This window comes from Leptonychotes weddellii, chromosome 10 (genome assembly GCF_054177405.1).
Source record: "Leptonychotes weddellii isolate Sample4059 chromosome 10, ASM5417740v2, whole genome shotgun sequence".
Taxonomy (NCBI): Eukaryota; Metazoa; Chordata; class Mammalia; order Carnivora; family Phocidae; genus Leptonychotes; species Leptonychotes weddellii.
In genome coordinates, this window is record NC_138378.1 from 22,100,375 (window position 1) to 22,117,048 (window position 16,674).

Sequence of the window (16,674 nt, forward strand, 5' to 3'; positions counted from 1 at the left end):
TCTGTAACCAATCATTGTCAATAGGGATGTGAGACGGATAAAAAGATGGCAGCCCCCATTAGAACCACATGGTCAGAGAAGGGGAGGAGCATTTCTCTCCTCAGTGAGGCTTACCTCATCACCTCTGCCATGCACTCTTGCCACTAGCTAAGTTTAAATGAAAGGTTCCACTCTCCAAGCTTTGTTGCCCTTTATAACTATTAGAGAACACACATCCAGCTTACCTAGAGAATGGAGGCATGTCTTGTCAATCTTTGTATCCTTGCAACACAGTCAAACAAGAAGCCCCCCTAAGTGCTGTCAGATTGGATTGGACTGAACTGATCCTTGGAGGTGTTTAGTCCAACTCACCCATTTTACAGATAGAGAAATGAGACCTAGAGAGGGTAACTCACATGTCATGAACGCTGAAAGCTGTCCATCAGAAGAGTTGCAGAACCAGGGCTGGAGACCGCTCATCTTGACTTCTAGTCCAGGGCAGATTAAACTCTGTGTTTAATCCTTGCCCATAGGGACATCTGAAAAGAATAGAAGGGATATCTCATTTTGGATGCACCCATTGGCAAATCTTAGCCAGGAGCCCAAACCTCCCTAGTGTTCAGTAATTGATGACATCAGAGCCAGATAGAGCCAGATATCAAATGAACAGGCCTCGGTTCCAACCCCAACACTGCCTCTTACTGGACAAGTTTCTCAGGTTCTCTAAGCCCCCAATTTTCTTCTCTGTAAAATGGGTAAAAATTACATTTACCTTAAAAGTTGGGAAGACTAGCAATAATGTGTATAGTGTCCCTGACACATAGAAGGTCCTCAAGAAATAGTAAGTTCTTCTAATGATTGTTGATGATAAAGAGGATGAAAAAAACAAGAGCTCTGGAAAAAAAAAAAAAAAAAGAGCTCTGATTTTTCAAAGGAAAAAGAATTGTTCCTGAGGCTCTTCTCTTGGAGAACATAAATCCGTATCTTTCCTGAACAAAGGAACTCCCTTTGTTAGAAAGGAAGAGGAGGAGAGAAAGTGGGCAAGCTGTGACAGTGTCCACCTTCCCCTGAACTTTGCTCTGCCATCTCTACCCCATCTGCTCCATCCCACTGCAGTGCTGAGCTCAGGTCACATCCATGCTGTTGTGAGACCACCAGCTTTGGGCCATCCTAGCTGGGAGGGAGGAGGTGCATGTGGCAGAATCAGAAGGCCCCCCCCATGACAGCAAATAGCAGGGCTGGAGCATATGGTCCCCACCCCTGCTACTGGTGGCTCAAGGTTATGGGGAAGCTCTCATATAGGTTAATGGAAGGTTGTTTGTCTCTCATTCCTCACTGGCTCAGTCCTAGAGCCCTATCTCTCCTCTCTGCCTTACTACTAGGTCTCCAAATTTATCAAACAGTAGACAGGCTGGCATCTTTAAAGTATGATCTTCACTATATAAAATCTTGGGGTGCCTGGGTGGCTCAGTTGGTTAAGCGTCTGCCTTCGGCTCAGCTCATGATCCCAGGGTCCTGGGATTGAGCCCCACATCAGGCTCTCTGCTCAGCGGGGAGCCTGCTTCTCCCTCTCCCTCTGCCTCTCCCCCTGCTCATGCTCTCTCTCTCTGTATCTCTGTGTCTCAAATGAATAAATAAAAAATCTTAAAAAAAAAAAAAATCAGGGCGCCTGGGTGGCTCAGTTGGTTAAGCGACTGCCTTCGGCTCAGGTCATGATCCTGGAGTCCTGGGATCGAGTCCCGCATCGGGCTCCCTGCTCAGCAGGGAGTCTGCTTCTCCCTCTGACCCTCCTCCCTCTCCTGCTTTCTGTCTCTCATTCTCTCTCTCTCAAATAAATAAATAAAATCTTTAAAAAAAAAAAAATCAGACAGACTGGATTTGAATCCTGGCTCTGCCCTTTACTAGCTGTGTGAAACCTGGGAACGTTCCTTAATGTCTCTGTGCCTCATACAAGAAATACAGAGAATAATATCTACTTCACAGAGTTCTTGGGAGGATTATATGAGTTAATTCACTTAAAGTATTTAGAAGAGTACTTGACGCACAGTAAACACTCACTAAATGTCATCTCCTATTAATATTACTATTATTAGTTCAGAATGGGCTAACCCCATTCCCCTGGCTCTGGTGATGGCACCTGACCCTGGCCTGAACATTCTGTCCCCATGCTCACTATGGAATCCTTCTCCACACATGGCAACCATATCAATTATTTGAATTGGTACCATGGGTTGAAAACTAATTTGGTTTCTGAAAGCCTAGTCTTGCCAGGCCAAAGCTGCAAAGCAAAGGTAACATCAGATTCTAGGCCAATGTCAGTCCTAAGAGGGAAGTATATAGCACTACAAGCCTTTCTCAAGAAACAAGAAAGTTCTCAAATACACAACCTAAACCTACACCTAAAGGAGCTGGAGAAAGAACAGCAAATAAAGTCTAAACCCAGAAGGAGAAGAGAAATTATAATAAAGATTAGAGCAGAAATCAATGAAATAGAAACCAAAAGAACAGTAGAACAGATCAACGAAACTAGGAGCTGGTTCTTTGAAAGAATTAATAAGATTGATTAACCCCTGGCCAGACTTATCAAAAAGAAAAGAGAAAGGACCCAAATAAATAAAATCATGAATGAAAGAGGAGAGATAACAACCAACACCAAAGAAATATAAACAATTATAAGAACATATTATGAACAACTATATGCCAACAAAGTAGACAATCTGGAAGAAATGGATGCATTCCTAGAGACATATAAATGACCAAAACTGAACCAGGAAGAAATAGAAAACTTGAACAGACCCATAACCAGCAAGGAAATTGAAGCAATAATCAAAAATCTCCCAACAAACAAGAGCCCAGGGCCAGATGGCTTCCCAGAGGAATTCTACCAAACATTTAAAGAAGAATTAATATCTATTCTTCTGAAGCTGCTTTAAGAAATCAAAATGGAAGGAAAACTTCCAAACTCTTTTTATGAAGCCAGCATTACCTTGATCCCCAAACCAAAGACCTCACCAAAAAGGAGAATTACCAATATCCCTGATGAACATGGATGCAAAAATTCTCACCAAAATACTAGCCAATAGGATCCAACAGTACATTAAAAGGATTATTCACCACGACCAAGTGGGATTTATTCCTGGGCTGCAAGGTTGGTTGAACATCCAACAAATCAATCAGTGTGATACATTACATAAATAAAAGAAAGGACAAGAACCATATGATCCTCTCAATAGATGCAGAAAAAGCATTTGACAAAGTACAGCATCCTTTCTTGATTAAAACTCTTCACAGTGTAGGGATAGAGGGTACATACCTCAATATCATAAAAGCCATCTATGAAAAACCCACAGCGAAGGGGCACCCGGGTGCTCAGCAGGTAAGCATATGCCTTCGGCTCAGGTCGTGATCCCAGGGTCCTGGGATTGAGCCCCGCATTGGGCTCTCTACTAGGCGGGAGGCCTGCTTCTCCCTCTCCCACTCCCCCTGCTTGTGTTCCCTCTCTCTCTCTCTCTCTCTCTCTCTCTCTCTCTCAAATAAATAAAATCTTTAAAAATATATATTAAAAAAAAAAAAAGAAAAACCCACAGCGAATGTCATTCTCAGTGGGGAAAAACTGAGAGCTTTCCCCCTAAGGCCAGGAACATGGCAGGGATGTCCACTATTACCACTGCTGTTCAACATAGTACTAGAAGTCCTAGCCTCAGCAATCAGACAACAAAAAGGAATAAAAGGCATCCAAATCAGCAAAGAAGAAGTCAAACTCTCACTCTGCAGATGACATGATACTCTATGTGGAAAACCCAAAAGACTCCACCCAGAAATTGCTAGAACTCGTACAGGAATTCAATAAAGTGGCAGGATATAAAATCAATGCACAGAAATCAGTTGCATTTCTATACACCAACAATGAGACAGAAGAAAGAGAAATTAAGGAGTTGATTTCATTTACAATTGTACCCAAAACCATAAGATACCTAGGAATAAACGTAACCAAAGAGGCAAAGGATCTGTACTCAGAAAACTATAGAATACTCATGAAAGAAATTAAAGACACAAAGAAATGTAAAAATGTTCCATGCTCATGGATTGGAAGAACAAGTATTGTTAAAATGTCTATGCTACCTAGAGCAATCTACACATTCAATGCAATCGCTATCAAAATACCATCAACCTTTTTCACAGAACTGGAACAAATAATCCTAAAATTTGTATGGAACCAGAGAAGACCCTGAATAGCCAAAGGAATGTTAAAAAGAAAACCCAAACTGGTGGCATCATAATTCCGGACTTCAAGCTCTATTACAAAGCTGTAATCATCAAGGCAGTATGGTATTGGCACAAAAACAGACACATAGATCAATGGAACAGAGAACCCAGAAATGGACCCTCAACTCTATGGTCAACTAATCTTCGACAAAGCAGGAAAGAATATCCAATGGAAAAAAGACAGTCTCTTCAACAAATGGTGTTGAGAAATTGGACAGTCACATGCAGAAGAATGAAACTGGACCATTTCCTTACACCACACACAAAAATAGACTCAAAATGGATGAAAGACCTAAATGTGAGATAGGGATCCATCAAAATCCTAGAGAAGAACACAGGCAGCAACCTCTGTGACCTCGGCTGCAGCAACTTCTGGCTAGACACGTCTCCAAAGGCAAGGGAAACAAAGGCAAAAATGAGCTATTGGGACTTCATCAGGATAAAAAGCTTTTGCACGGTAAAGGAAACAGTTGACAAAACCAAAGACAGCTGACAAAATGGGAGAAGATATTTGCAAATGACATATCAGATAAAGGGCTAGTATCCAAAATCTATAAAGAATTTATCAAACTCAACACCCAAAGAACAAATAATCCAGTCAAGAAATGGGCAGAAGACATGAACAGACATTTCTCCAAAGAAGTCATCCAAATGGCCAACAGGCACATGAAAAAGTGCTCAACATCACTTGGTATCAGGGAAATACAAATCAAAACCACAATAAGATACCACCTCACACCAGTCAGAATGGCTACAATCAACAAGTCAGGAAATGACAGATGTTGGCGAGGATGTGGAGAAAGGAGAACCCTCCTACACTGTTGGTGGGAACGCAAGCTGGTGCAGCCACTCTGGAAAACAGTATGGAGGTTCCTCAAAAAGTTGAAAATAGAGCTACCCAGGCAACCCTATTGGGACCCCTCTCACTCCTGAGAGCTTTTTCAGTATCCTTACTTAATAAACTTCTATCGCTTTACTCACTCTCCTTTGCGAGATTCATTCTTCGACTCCATGAGACAAGAACCTTGCTCTCCCACATCATCGGCAGCTTTGTACGATCACTTTACTATTGCTCAATAAACCTTGCTTTGCTGCCCACCAAAAAAAAAAGAAAGAAAGAAAGAAAGAAAATAGAGCTACTCTACAACCCAGCAATAGCACTCCTGGGTATGTACCCCAAAGATACAAATGTAGTGATCCAAAGGGGCACCTGCACCCCAATGTTTATAGCAGCAATGTCCACAGTGGCCAAACTATGGAAAGAGCCCAGATGTCCAACGACAGATGAAGGGATAAAGAAGATGTGGTATATATATACAATGGAATATTACTCAGCCATCAAAAAAATGAAATCTTGCCATTTGCAACAATGTGGATGGAACTAGAGGGTATTATGCCAAGCAAAATAAGTCAATCAGAGAAAGACAAGTATCATATGATCTCACTGATATGTAGAATTTAAGAAACAAGGCAGAGGATCATAGGGGAAGAGAGGAAAAAATGAAACAAGACGAAACCAGAGAGGGAGACAAACCATAAGAGACTCTTAATCTCAGGAAACAAACTGAGGGTTGCTGGAACAGAGAGGGATAAGGGGGTGGGGTAAATGGGTGATGGACATTGGGGAGGGTATGTGTTGTAATGAGCACTAGGTATTATATAAGACTGATGAATCATAGACCTGTACCCCTGAAACAAATAATACATTATATGTTAATTAATTGCATTTAAATTTTAAAAACCCAAAAAAACAAAACAAAACCAAAAAACCCAGTCATGCTCTAAAACAATGTAAAAAAGCTGGCAATCTTCTTATATAAAGATTTTGGGTTTGAAGGTATTTTTTTTTTTTTAAAGATTTTATTTATTTATTTGACAGAGAGACACAGCGAGAGAGGGAACACAAGCAGGGGGAATGGGAGAGGGAGAAGCAAGCTTCCCGTGGAGCAGGGAGCCCGATGTGGGGCTCGATCCCAGGACCCTGGGATCATGACCTGAGCTGAAGGCAGTCGCTTAACCAACTGAGCCACCCAGGCGCCCTGAAGGTATTTTTTAAATAAAGATTTATTAAGAATAAAAAAAAGATTCTAGGCCAATTTATCAGGAGGGAGAATTTCGAGTGGGGAGATTCATGGACCATCAAATTTCATGCTGCAGGTAAAAGCGCACTCTCCCTATTCTAGCCATTGGTCAGACACCATGAAATAATTATGCTAGGCCATTACTTTGATGGTCCCCAATGAGCCACACTTCCCAATAGTCACTCTTATATAGTCTTTTCCCATATTGACAGTGGGCTTGGCCATGTGATAAACTTTAGCCAATGGGACATTAGTAAGGACAGTGCAAGCAGAGACTTAATAAATGCTTTCACACTGGCTTATCCTCTTGGAATGCTCGTTCCTTTGCGCCCTGAACAACAATGTAAGAATGACTAGAGAGACCAAATGAGGAGAGTCAGAATCCTAGCCATTAACCAATCTGCCCCCTGATTACAACCACCAGAGTGATCACCAGCAAGATCAGTGAAAAAACCACCTACCTGAGCCAAACCTAAACTGCATAGTCATGAAAAAATAAAATGGTTGTTTTTAACTATTAAGTTGGGGTGCTTTTTTTACATAGCAATAGACAATCAAATCAGCAATAATGTTTAATAACCTTTCTTAGCTCCACAAAATTCTCAAAACCTTCCCACACCTAAGAGAGTGGGAGTGTTAATAACCTCATTTTACAGATGGGAAAGCTGAGGCCCAAAAAAGGGAAATAATATCCCCAGCCACGCAGAAAGTGAGCTGCCCCACTCATACACTTTTTTTTTTTAAAGATTTTATTTATTTATTTGACAAAGACAGCGAGAGCAGGAACACAAGCAGGGGGAGTGGGAGAGGGAAAAGCAGGCTTTCCTCTGAGCAGGGAGCCCGATGTGGGACTCGATCCCAGGACTCTGGGATCATGACCTGAGCCGAAGTCAGCCGCTTAACGACTGAGCCACCCAGGCGACCCCACTCATACACTTCTGAGTCAGCTCCTTCCACTGCATTTCCCACTGCAATAACTTCTATCCAAATGGATAAATGTATTAACAGCAGCAGAAGGAGGTGTCATATAGAAGAAGCACTGGACTGGGAGTCACAGTGGCCCAGTCTGAAGTTGACAATTGCTTGGCTGTATGAGCTTAGACAATTCAAATCACTTCCCTGTCTAAGCTTCAGTCTTTCCAATGTTTCAGTGACGGGGAAAACTCAGAAGCTCATAGGAACCAGGCAAATCACAGACAAGGGAAGCAGGCCAGGCTGGGGCTGTGGTGGTCGGTGAGCACACATACCAGCTCCAGCAGTGTTACCATATGGAATCTGGGCCCGGTGTGGCAGATTGCCTGATTTCTTTTCCCCTTGGAGAGATAGGAAATATCTATGGATATTTGCAGAGCCCAATGCAGGTTATAATGTGAAGTTTCCCAATGTTAAAATATTACGGATTCATTTGAATTAAAAAAAATATACATGGAACAACAACAAAAAAATTATATTCATTTAGTCTTTGGGCTGTTCTTTTGAAACCTTTTGACCACTTTACTTCAAAATGCCCTGCCAGGGGCACCTGGGTGGCTCAGTCAGTTAAATGTCTGCCTTCAGCTCAGGTCATGATCCCAGGGTCCTGGGATCAAGCCCCACGGCAGGCTCCCTGCTCAGCAAAGAGTGTGCTTCTCAGTCTCCCTTTGCCCCTCTCCCCTACTCATGCTCTCTCTCTCTCGCTCTCTCTCAAATAAATAAATAAAATCTTAAAAAAAAAAAACCAACCCAAAATGCCCTGCCAGAGTTTACACGATCATCAAATAAAGATGCCTACCTGTCCTACTTCTGCCCTACACACACATAACATTTCCATCTATCCCGCTTGCGTCATAGAGCCTGAAGAGCAAGAAAGCCTTGGGTGTGGCCACCATGTTCTTCCATGGAGTCCAGCCTGCCCATACTTCTGCTGCAGGGAAAGAGGTGCAAAGGCCTAGCCTCCAAAGCCTAAAATGGGTAGAACCTCAGTAGAGGGCTAGGAGTAGAAGGAAATAACATCTCCTCAGTACTTAACTGTGTGCTAGGCATTACAGCAGACGCTCGGCAGCATCAAAAATGGTGACGAGCCCAGACCTTCACACCCAAACAGACCTGGGTTTGAATCCTGACTCTGCCACTTGTGAATTATGTATCCTTGGGCTTATCCCTTGCCTCTCCTGGCCTCAGTTTACTCTTTTTTTACAACAGAAATCTTAACGTTTCCAGTCTCTCAAGGCTTTGGTGCGAATTAAACAGAAAAATTATATGTGGCACATATGGTGAGCTGGCTACCCCCAAATTGTTTACAGCCTCCCTTGCCAGGAAGGTTGCCTTGATTTCCTAGGGTCCCTAGGAGGTAGGGTTGCCCATACAACCTAGGTGACAGAGTTCTGGCTAGTGATATGTAAGTGAAAGTTGCGTGGTGTTACTTATCCGATAAGTATTTTTTTAATTCAAGGATAATTAACATACAGCGTTATATTAGTTTCAAGTGCACAATATAATGATTCAACAGATCTATACATTAGTCAGTGCTCATCACGAAAAGTGTACTTCCAGAAAAGTTGTGGGTTTTTTTTTTAGAGCCAGACAACTGGCATTCTTCAGCCTTTCATACTGACCCTGTGTTCTGCCTAGAACACAGGTGTGATGCAGAGGTACAGAAGCTATCCTGAAATCTTGAGAACAAAGACTGACTTGATAAGAACGATAAAGCAGAAAAACAGAAAGAGCCTGGGTTCCTCCAGACTTCTTATGCGAGATAAATGAAGCCCGATATATTCATGCCACTGTTACTTCTGATTTTTGCTTCTTGCAACAAAGCACTTCTGACTCAGCATAGCTGGTTCATTGTAGTACTCAATAAACACTACCTTTGTTATTTTGCCTATGTTACTTTTCATAATCATAACCACCTATGCTGTATTATTTTTTAAGATTTTATTTATTTTTTTGAGAGAGAGAGAGTGCGAGTGGGAGGGACAGAGACTCTAAAGCAGACTCCGCCCTGAGCGCAGAGCCCAGTGCAGAGCTCAATCTCACAACCCTGAGATCATGACCTGAGCCAAAACCAACAGTCGGATGCTCAACCGACTGAGCCATCCAGTCACCTCTATGCTGTGAGTATTATTACCCTCAGTTTAGAAGGGAGAAAGTCAGACCTCTTCCCAGAGTGGGTTATGAAGTTTCAATGAAATGGGTAGCCATAATAACAGCAAACATTTATCAGCATTTGCTATGTTCCTGGCACAGTTCTAAGTGCTTCACAAGTATTAACTCACTCCTTACAGCATCCCTGGAGGAAAATGTTATTATTATTCCCACCTAACAGATGAGGAAACTGAGAGCAAAGAGGTTAAGAGACTTGCCCAAGGTCATACAGCTAGCTAGCAAGGAGCAGATCCAGGACTTGAACTCAGCAGTTTTAGGGCAGTGCCTGGCATCTGGGGATGTGTGTGTGTGGGGGGGGTGTGCATGTGTGTGTGTGTGTGTTTTAATTAGAAAAAAAGAATGTAGCTCATACAAGTTGTGACTTGTCTCAAGCCACACAGCTAGGAGGAGGTGGTAAATTTGAATCCAGGATTTGGACCCATGTCTGGATGACTCCAGACCCACATCATTAAGGGGATCCCTGTGGGTGAAGAGGTGTGTGGCCTGTAATGTTGAAGAGTCACATATATTTCCATCATGATGAGAGGCTATGCAAAGAAAAAAGCCTTGAACCATCCTCAAGGTTGCTGCCCCATCCAGATGAAGAACCCAAGGCTCAGAGAGGGAACATGACTCGCCCAAGGTCATCCAACTAGAAAGGGGCAGGGCTGGGCCTGGGATCCATGGAGCTCTACTCCATAACTATGGGGACATAGAGGCTGGAGGAAGGCTGTTCATCCCTGATCATAATGAGCCTTGAAGACAGAAATGTAGTGGCAGCAAGTGACAACCCAGCCATTATTTATATTAATTAAGGGGGCATTAAATTGAAGGGACACACATAGCTCTTCAGTTACCAGCCAGTGCTCTGACAGCCTCACTCTTCTCTGTAAGTCCAACTATGCTTGCGTGGGGTGCAGAGAGCAGCCCCTCACACTGACTCTCTACTAAAGAGCTTAATTGTCCGAGAGAAAATACCAGCAGTCCTGCCCAGCTCTGGGCAAAACTGCAATAAACTAATTGAAATTAAATGGCTTGGATCTCAGAAGGCAATGGGACACCGGTAGGGAAATATAGAGTATCTATTCATTCAACAAATATTTAATTAGCATTTTTATGTGCCAGCCACAGTGCCATAAACTATAAATATGGCAAAGGCCAAAGCAGGTAAAGGCCCTGCCTTCATGGAGATTATATTTGTAGGAGGATTGAAATCTACCCTCTACAACTCATAGGCACACACACACACAAAGTATATGTTGCTTTTTATAAGTGACTTAATTTTTTTCTTGTGTCTCCCCTATTATTAAGAGAGAAATATAGAAACTTGGTTATTAACAGTACCTTAGTCTCTGCCAGTTGAAAACAGTCTCATGTAAGTATTTAGTATCTTTTGAGTTAAGGGCTCATCTTTCTTTTGACGCCTACCCCTTCCTCAACTCAAGGTGGCATATGGGTGTCAGCCAGTCCATACATGGATCCTTGTGCTATCCTCTGGGACAGTTACCTAAGAGGTTGGGAGACAGTATGTGGACCCATATGTGGCCCATCCTCCCCTCCCCACTGATTCAGTGGGAGGGTGGGAAACCCCAGGATACCAGGGCATAGAGGAAGGAAGACCCATCCGTAGCCAAAAGCCAGAGCCCTCCCATATCTCCTCAGTATTCACCTCCATAGTCCAAGATGATTACTACAGCTATGACCCAAAAGACTCAGTTACAGGAGCACGCTTGGCCCACGCACCAGATAATGCAGCATTACTGGTGATGATGCCCAATATCCTTCAACCAATTACAGATGGGAAGTTGATGGCTACCAGCATCCTCACCCATCATGTGGGACAACTCAGAAGGGTGTTCTTGTCTCCCAGAGTTCCCCAGTGGGATTAGCTCCAGTTGCCCACAGTGGTAAATTACATGATCACACATAATTCATTGGCAGCCTTTCCTTCGCTGTCTTGCTCCCCACCCTACCAACAGTGTTTCTTGAGATCATTCCCCAAATTAACCACTTGGTCTCAAATTCTTGTCCCAAGGTCTACAATGAGCAAACCCTAAGGCACCATCCATTTAATTGCTTTTAAGTGTCATATTAGGTGATGACAGATAATAAGCCAATATAGCAGAAGCCCCTTTATCTCATGCTGTCAAGACAGATATTTGAGGGGCGCCTGGGTGGCTCAGTTGGTTGGGCAGCTGCCTTCGGCTCGGGTCGTGATCCTGGAGTCCCGGGATCGAGTCCCGCGTTGGGCACCCTGCTCGGCGGGGAGTCTGCTTCTCCCTCTGACCCTCCTCCCTCTCATGCTCTCTGTCTCTCATTCTCTCTCAAATAAATAAATAAAATCTTTAAAAAAAAAAAAAGACATATTTGATCAGTGCATCAAAAATATTAGTCCAAATGTGGATTAATTATAACATATACATATATACCTCAAACATTTTCATTTGGTTTAAAATAAATAAATGTACAGATGACAATCTTTTTTTTTTAAAGATTTTATTTATTTATTTGACAGAGAGAGAGACAGCGAGAGCAGGAACACAAGCAGGGGGAGCAGGAGAAGGAGAAGCAGACTCCTGCTGAGCAGGGAGCCCAATGCGGGGCTTGACCTGAGCCGAAGGCAGACGCTTAATGACTGAGCCACCCAGGTGCCCCAGATGCCAATCTTTTGACAGAGGACCAATCTTCAGAAAATTCAGCATTAGTGCTCGCTTTGGCCGCACATATACTAAAATTGGAACAATACAGAGAAGATTAGCATGGCCGCTGCACAAGGATGACACACAAAATCGTGAAGCGTTCCATATTTTTGTGCAAGACTAATGAACCACAGACCTGTACCCCTGAAACAAATAATACATTATATGTTAATAAAAAAATTTTTAAAAAGAAAATTCAACATTACTCACGAAGGCTTCAGGGTGAGTAGAGATATACCTGGAGAGAACTTGAAGAGGCAAGGGGATGACAGAAGGGAATTAACTGGCAGCATGGCAGAGCCAGCTCTAGGACTCAAGGCTGTGAGTTCCAACCCTCATGTTAAGGTCGAAATGACCCCAAGCTTCAAGCAGTCACGATTACAGGGAAGCTGCCCAGGAACGAGCCCTCCCAGGGGCCCAGGGACAGTGGGCAACCATATTTCCCAGCACCACTACCCCAAAGAAGTGGGCAATTACTGTCCAGTCCAGTTTCACATCCCAGGACAGCTACCCTGGTGGTGTTTAACCTGCCCCAGCCAGTGACCCACAGAGATCAAATACAGAGGGCCCTCAAAGAGAGTGTGAGCTGGCACTGCCTTCCAGAATAGTGTGTTATTTTATAAGAGGGTCACAGGACATCCATACCGGAAGTCTTCCAGACCACCTCACCCCCTGCCAGTGTATAGATGGCTTCCCAAGGTACAGATTAAGGAAAGGGCTTGTTACCAACTTTACAGTTCTCATAAGGAGCTCTATAGTTCATGCAAACTAAAGTGGTTTCACGGTTCCCTATGGTTTCCCCAGTGGCCATGCAGTGCTCCCCACCTTTATTCTTTTTTTTTTTAAAGATTTTATTTATTTGACAGAGATAGCGAGAGCAGGAACACAAGCAGGGGGAGTGGGAGAGGGAGAAGCAGGCTTCCTGCCGAGCAGGGAGCCTGATGTGGGACTTGATCCCGGGACCCCGGGATCATGACCTGAGCCGAAGGCAGACGCTTAACGACTGAGCCACCCAGGCGCCCTCCCCACCTTTATTCTGGAAATGAAGTCCTGGTGGTTAGTCCAGGCCATGAGCATGTGACTCAAAGCATGCCAGTTAGGGGGCACCTGGGTGGCACAGTCATTTAGGCACCGGACTCTGGGTTTCCGCTGGGGTTGTGATCTCAGGGTCTTGAGATCCAAACCCGCGTTGGGCCCCATGCTTAGCACGGAGTCTGCTTGAGATTCTCTCTCCCTCCGCCCCCCCCAAAATAAATAAATGTTTAAAAAAAACAAAAGGGGGGTTCACCTGGGTGGCACAGTTAAGCATCCGACTCTTGGTTTTGGCTCAGGTTGTGAGATCGGGCCCCAAGTTCTCTCTCCCTCTCCCTGCCCCTCCCCCTGTGTGCTCTCTCTCTCTTTCTAAAATAAATAAATATATCTTAAAACAAACAAACAAACAAAAAACAGGCCAGTTAGAGACATCTCCTGGAATTGCTTACACCAGAGCTAAGGGAGAGACTTTATCCTCCATGAGCTGCTGAAGCTGAAAGGCTGCGATTCTAGAGTTGCTAGAGGCCACATTCCCCTCCCTGGGGAGAAAGCCCATCTGTGATAAGCAACAATGGCCCCAACAAGCATAGAGCAGCGGAGAAAAGTGAGGGAGAGAAGAGCCTGACAGCATTTGGATATCTGAATCCGCTCATCACTAGATCAGCTCTACCCTGTGCTGTCCATAGTTTGGTCATGTGAGCCAATAAATCCCCTTTTGTGCTCAAACTAGTTAGAGTTGGGTTCCTACCACTTCCAACAAAGACTCTTTGACTAATATAGACATCCCTAGCAATGGAGAAGATGAGGAGCCTTCAGGTGGCCTCCCAGGCAACAGAAGTTCACAGTCAGGGGCTAGGATAACAGAGGGGCCAGATAGAGATGACTGCCAATGGCTAGTCTTTAAGCATATAGGAAATACCTGCTGGGGAATATACATAATTCTTTTCACACACACACCGTCACACACATGTGCACACACACCAGGGATAAAGGGGGAAAAGAGCTTTAAGGAAAAGGTACCGCCATAACAGAATACTCTGAGTCAGGTACTTACTCACCCCCTTGTAAAGCCCAGCTCCTAGGTATGTTCCAACTATATAAGGCAGCAGAAAAACTAGACACATTAGCTATTGTTGTGACTCTTATTCTCTCTCTCTTTTCTGAAGCATTTCTAAATTAATGTATTCCCTTTTATAACTTTAAATAGCCATAAAAACTAGAACAGATCCATTCTTTATGAAGAACTACACAATGTGTATGTATCTCCTCTCAAACAGAAGGCCTTGTGTGCATGTGAAAGCTTGAACATAAAGCAATGGGGTTATTTGTCAATTCCTTCAGGAGCAGGCCCCAGCCTGGTGGGCAGAGGAGGGCGCTTAGAAGCATAAACTTGGCACCAATGTTTTATTTCTTTTTTATTATTGGGAAGAAATGTTGGTTAATTGAGAAAAGTGAATGTAAGTGTTTTTAAAGCCCGTTCAGGAAGGTGGGGGAGGAAGCCACTGTGTGAATGTTTATTGTCTGAGGCTTAATTGTATGCTGATACTTTGGGATTGAAGGGAAAATATGGGGAAGGCTTTGCAAAGGGGGCTTGAGGTCCTGTGTGAGTAAAAAACAACAAGAGGAACCATGGGCTTTTGACAGATGATAGATTAGATTGTTGTCAGAATATCTCCTCCCTTGCCCTCTACCTCCGTGGGTGGAGTATACCTCCTCACCTCCTGACTTTGTGCTTGGCCGTTAAACGTCCTTCGGCTAATAGGCTTAAAATATACTTGTGTAGTTGGGCATGGTCTCTTACAATTCAGAAGGAAGGAAATATGTTCTGGTTAGCCCCCTGGATTTAGGGGAAGGATGAGAGACACATGGGAGTAGAGCCACCCAAGCCAACTTGTTGAGTGAAAGGGAGCCATTCAGCTGATCAGGAAACCCAAAACTAAAAACCAAATGTCATATGCCACTGAGTGTTTGAGGCTGATTGTTCTGTGGCGTTACTATAACAAGAGCTAACTGATGCAAGACATTAATGTGATTTCCCTTGAACATGCAAACTGGTGAACCCAGGTAACATTTGGGTTATCTTACTAACATAAGTTAAAATCCTAAAGTCAGTGAACCTTTTACCTTTTATTATAACTGATTTTATTATTACTGATCAGGACTCAAGGTGAGCACTATAATATAATCACCTGCCCCTGCCCCCGCTACCTGCTGACCTTATGCTATGGTTTCAGAAATTGGAGAAAGAATGGTGGAGTTTCAGCTTTAGGAAGTGGGACCTCACAACACTTCCTAACCTATCTGATCTGGGTCATGGGGCTTGTAACTGCGATATCCATGGGTGCGATTTTTTGGAAGAGGCAATCCACCATGAGCCCTGAGCACTCATGAATGCTCTTACTGGATATGTCAAGAATGTAGGCCCTGATTACCCTTTATCCAGGTCATTTTCAGGGTTGTGTTTAAGACAAGCAACCTTGGGGCACCTGGGTGGCTCAGTTGGTTAAGCGACTGCCTTCGGCTCAGGTCATGATCCTGGAGTCCCTGGATCAAGTCCCGCATCCGGCTCCCTGCTCGGCGGGGAGTCTGCTTCTCCCTCTGCCCCTCCCCCCTCTCATGTGCTCTCTCTCATTCTCTCTCTCTGAAATAAATAAATAAAAAATCTTTAAAAAAAAGACAAGCAACCTTGAAGGATAAAATAACGTTTTCCCCTCCAATAAAAGGCAGACCTGTTACTGCTCACTGTAAAAGCAGTAAATCCTCCAAGCTCAGTGTTGTCTTATAAACATAACTCACTGTTGTGTGCAGGCCCATCTGTATCATCTCCTGGGCACCTCGGAGACATGGGGAATCAGTAGAAGCCTGACATTCTGGCTACACCTTGTCCCTGTCTCTGCCCTGGGAGCCTGTCTTCTGCCAGCCCCCATGAAGCAGAATAGCTTCTCAGCTTGTAAGTAGGGGAAAGTCTCAGTCCCTTCCCAGCTCCTGACATGGGTCACCTCCCATGAATGTTAACTGTCCTGTGCACTGCACAGGAATGAAGTCTGTGAACTCCTCCAGAGAGCAGGGACCCCCGGGGGCAACGTGAAGCACCAACCTGGGAAAGGGAACTTCATAAAATTCTGAAAGGTAAGGTTAGAAGGAACCCTTGTGATCAGAAGAAAAGCTTAGTGCAGTGGTTCCTAGAAAGTGGGCTGTATCCCTGGTGGGTCACAAGAGGATTTGAGATGATATGTGGAAGAGCATGATTTCAAATTTTAGTGGCAATTATTTCTAATACGTGTTAGAAAAAAAGGTTTTCCTTTTTCTTTCTTTTTTTTTTAATGTTTTATTTATTTATTCATGAAAGTCAGAGAGAGAGAGAGAGGCAGAGGCAGAGGGAGAAGCAGGCCTAGCAGGGAGCCCGATGCGGGACTCGATCCCAGGACCCTGGGATCATGACCTGAGCCGAAGGCAGACGCTTAACCATCTGAGCCACCCAGGTGCCCCAAAAG

General features: G+C 43.9%; 1 non-coding gene across 1 annotated transcript; it reads left to right on the top strand.

Annotated features, from left to right (window-relative positions):
• Positions 1-12,153: 12,153 nt before the first annotated feature.
• Positions 12,154-12,260, top strand: LOC115941511 (U6 spliceosomal RNA). Its single transcript, XR_004076257.1, has one exon. It is a non-coding gene; the product is annotated as a U6 spliceosomal RNA (small nuclear RNA).
• The last annotated feature ends 4,414 nt before the right edge of the window (positions 12,261-16,674 follow it).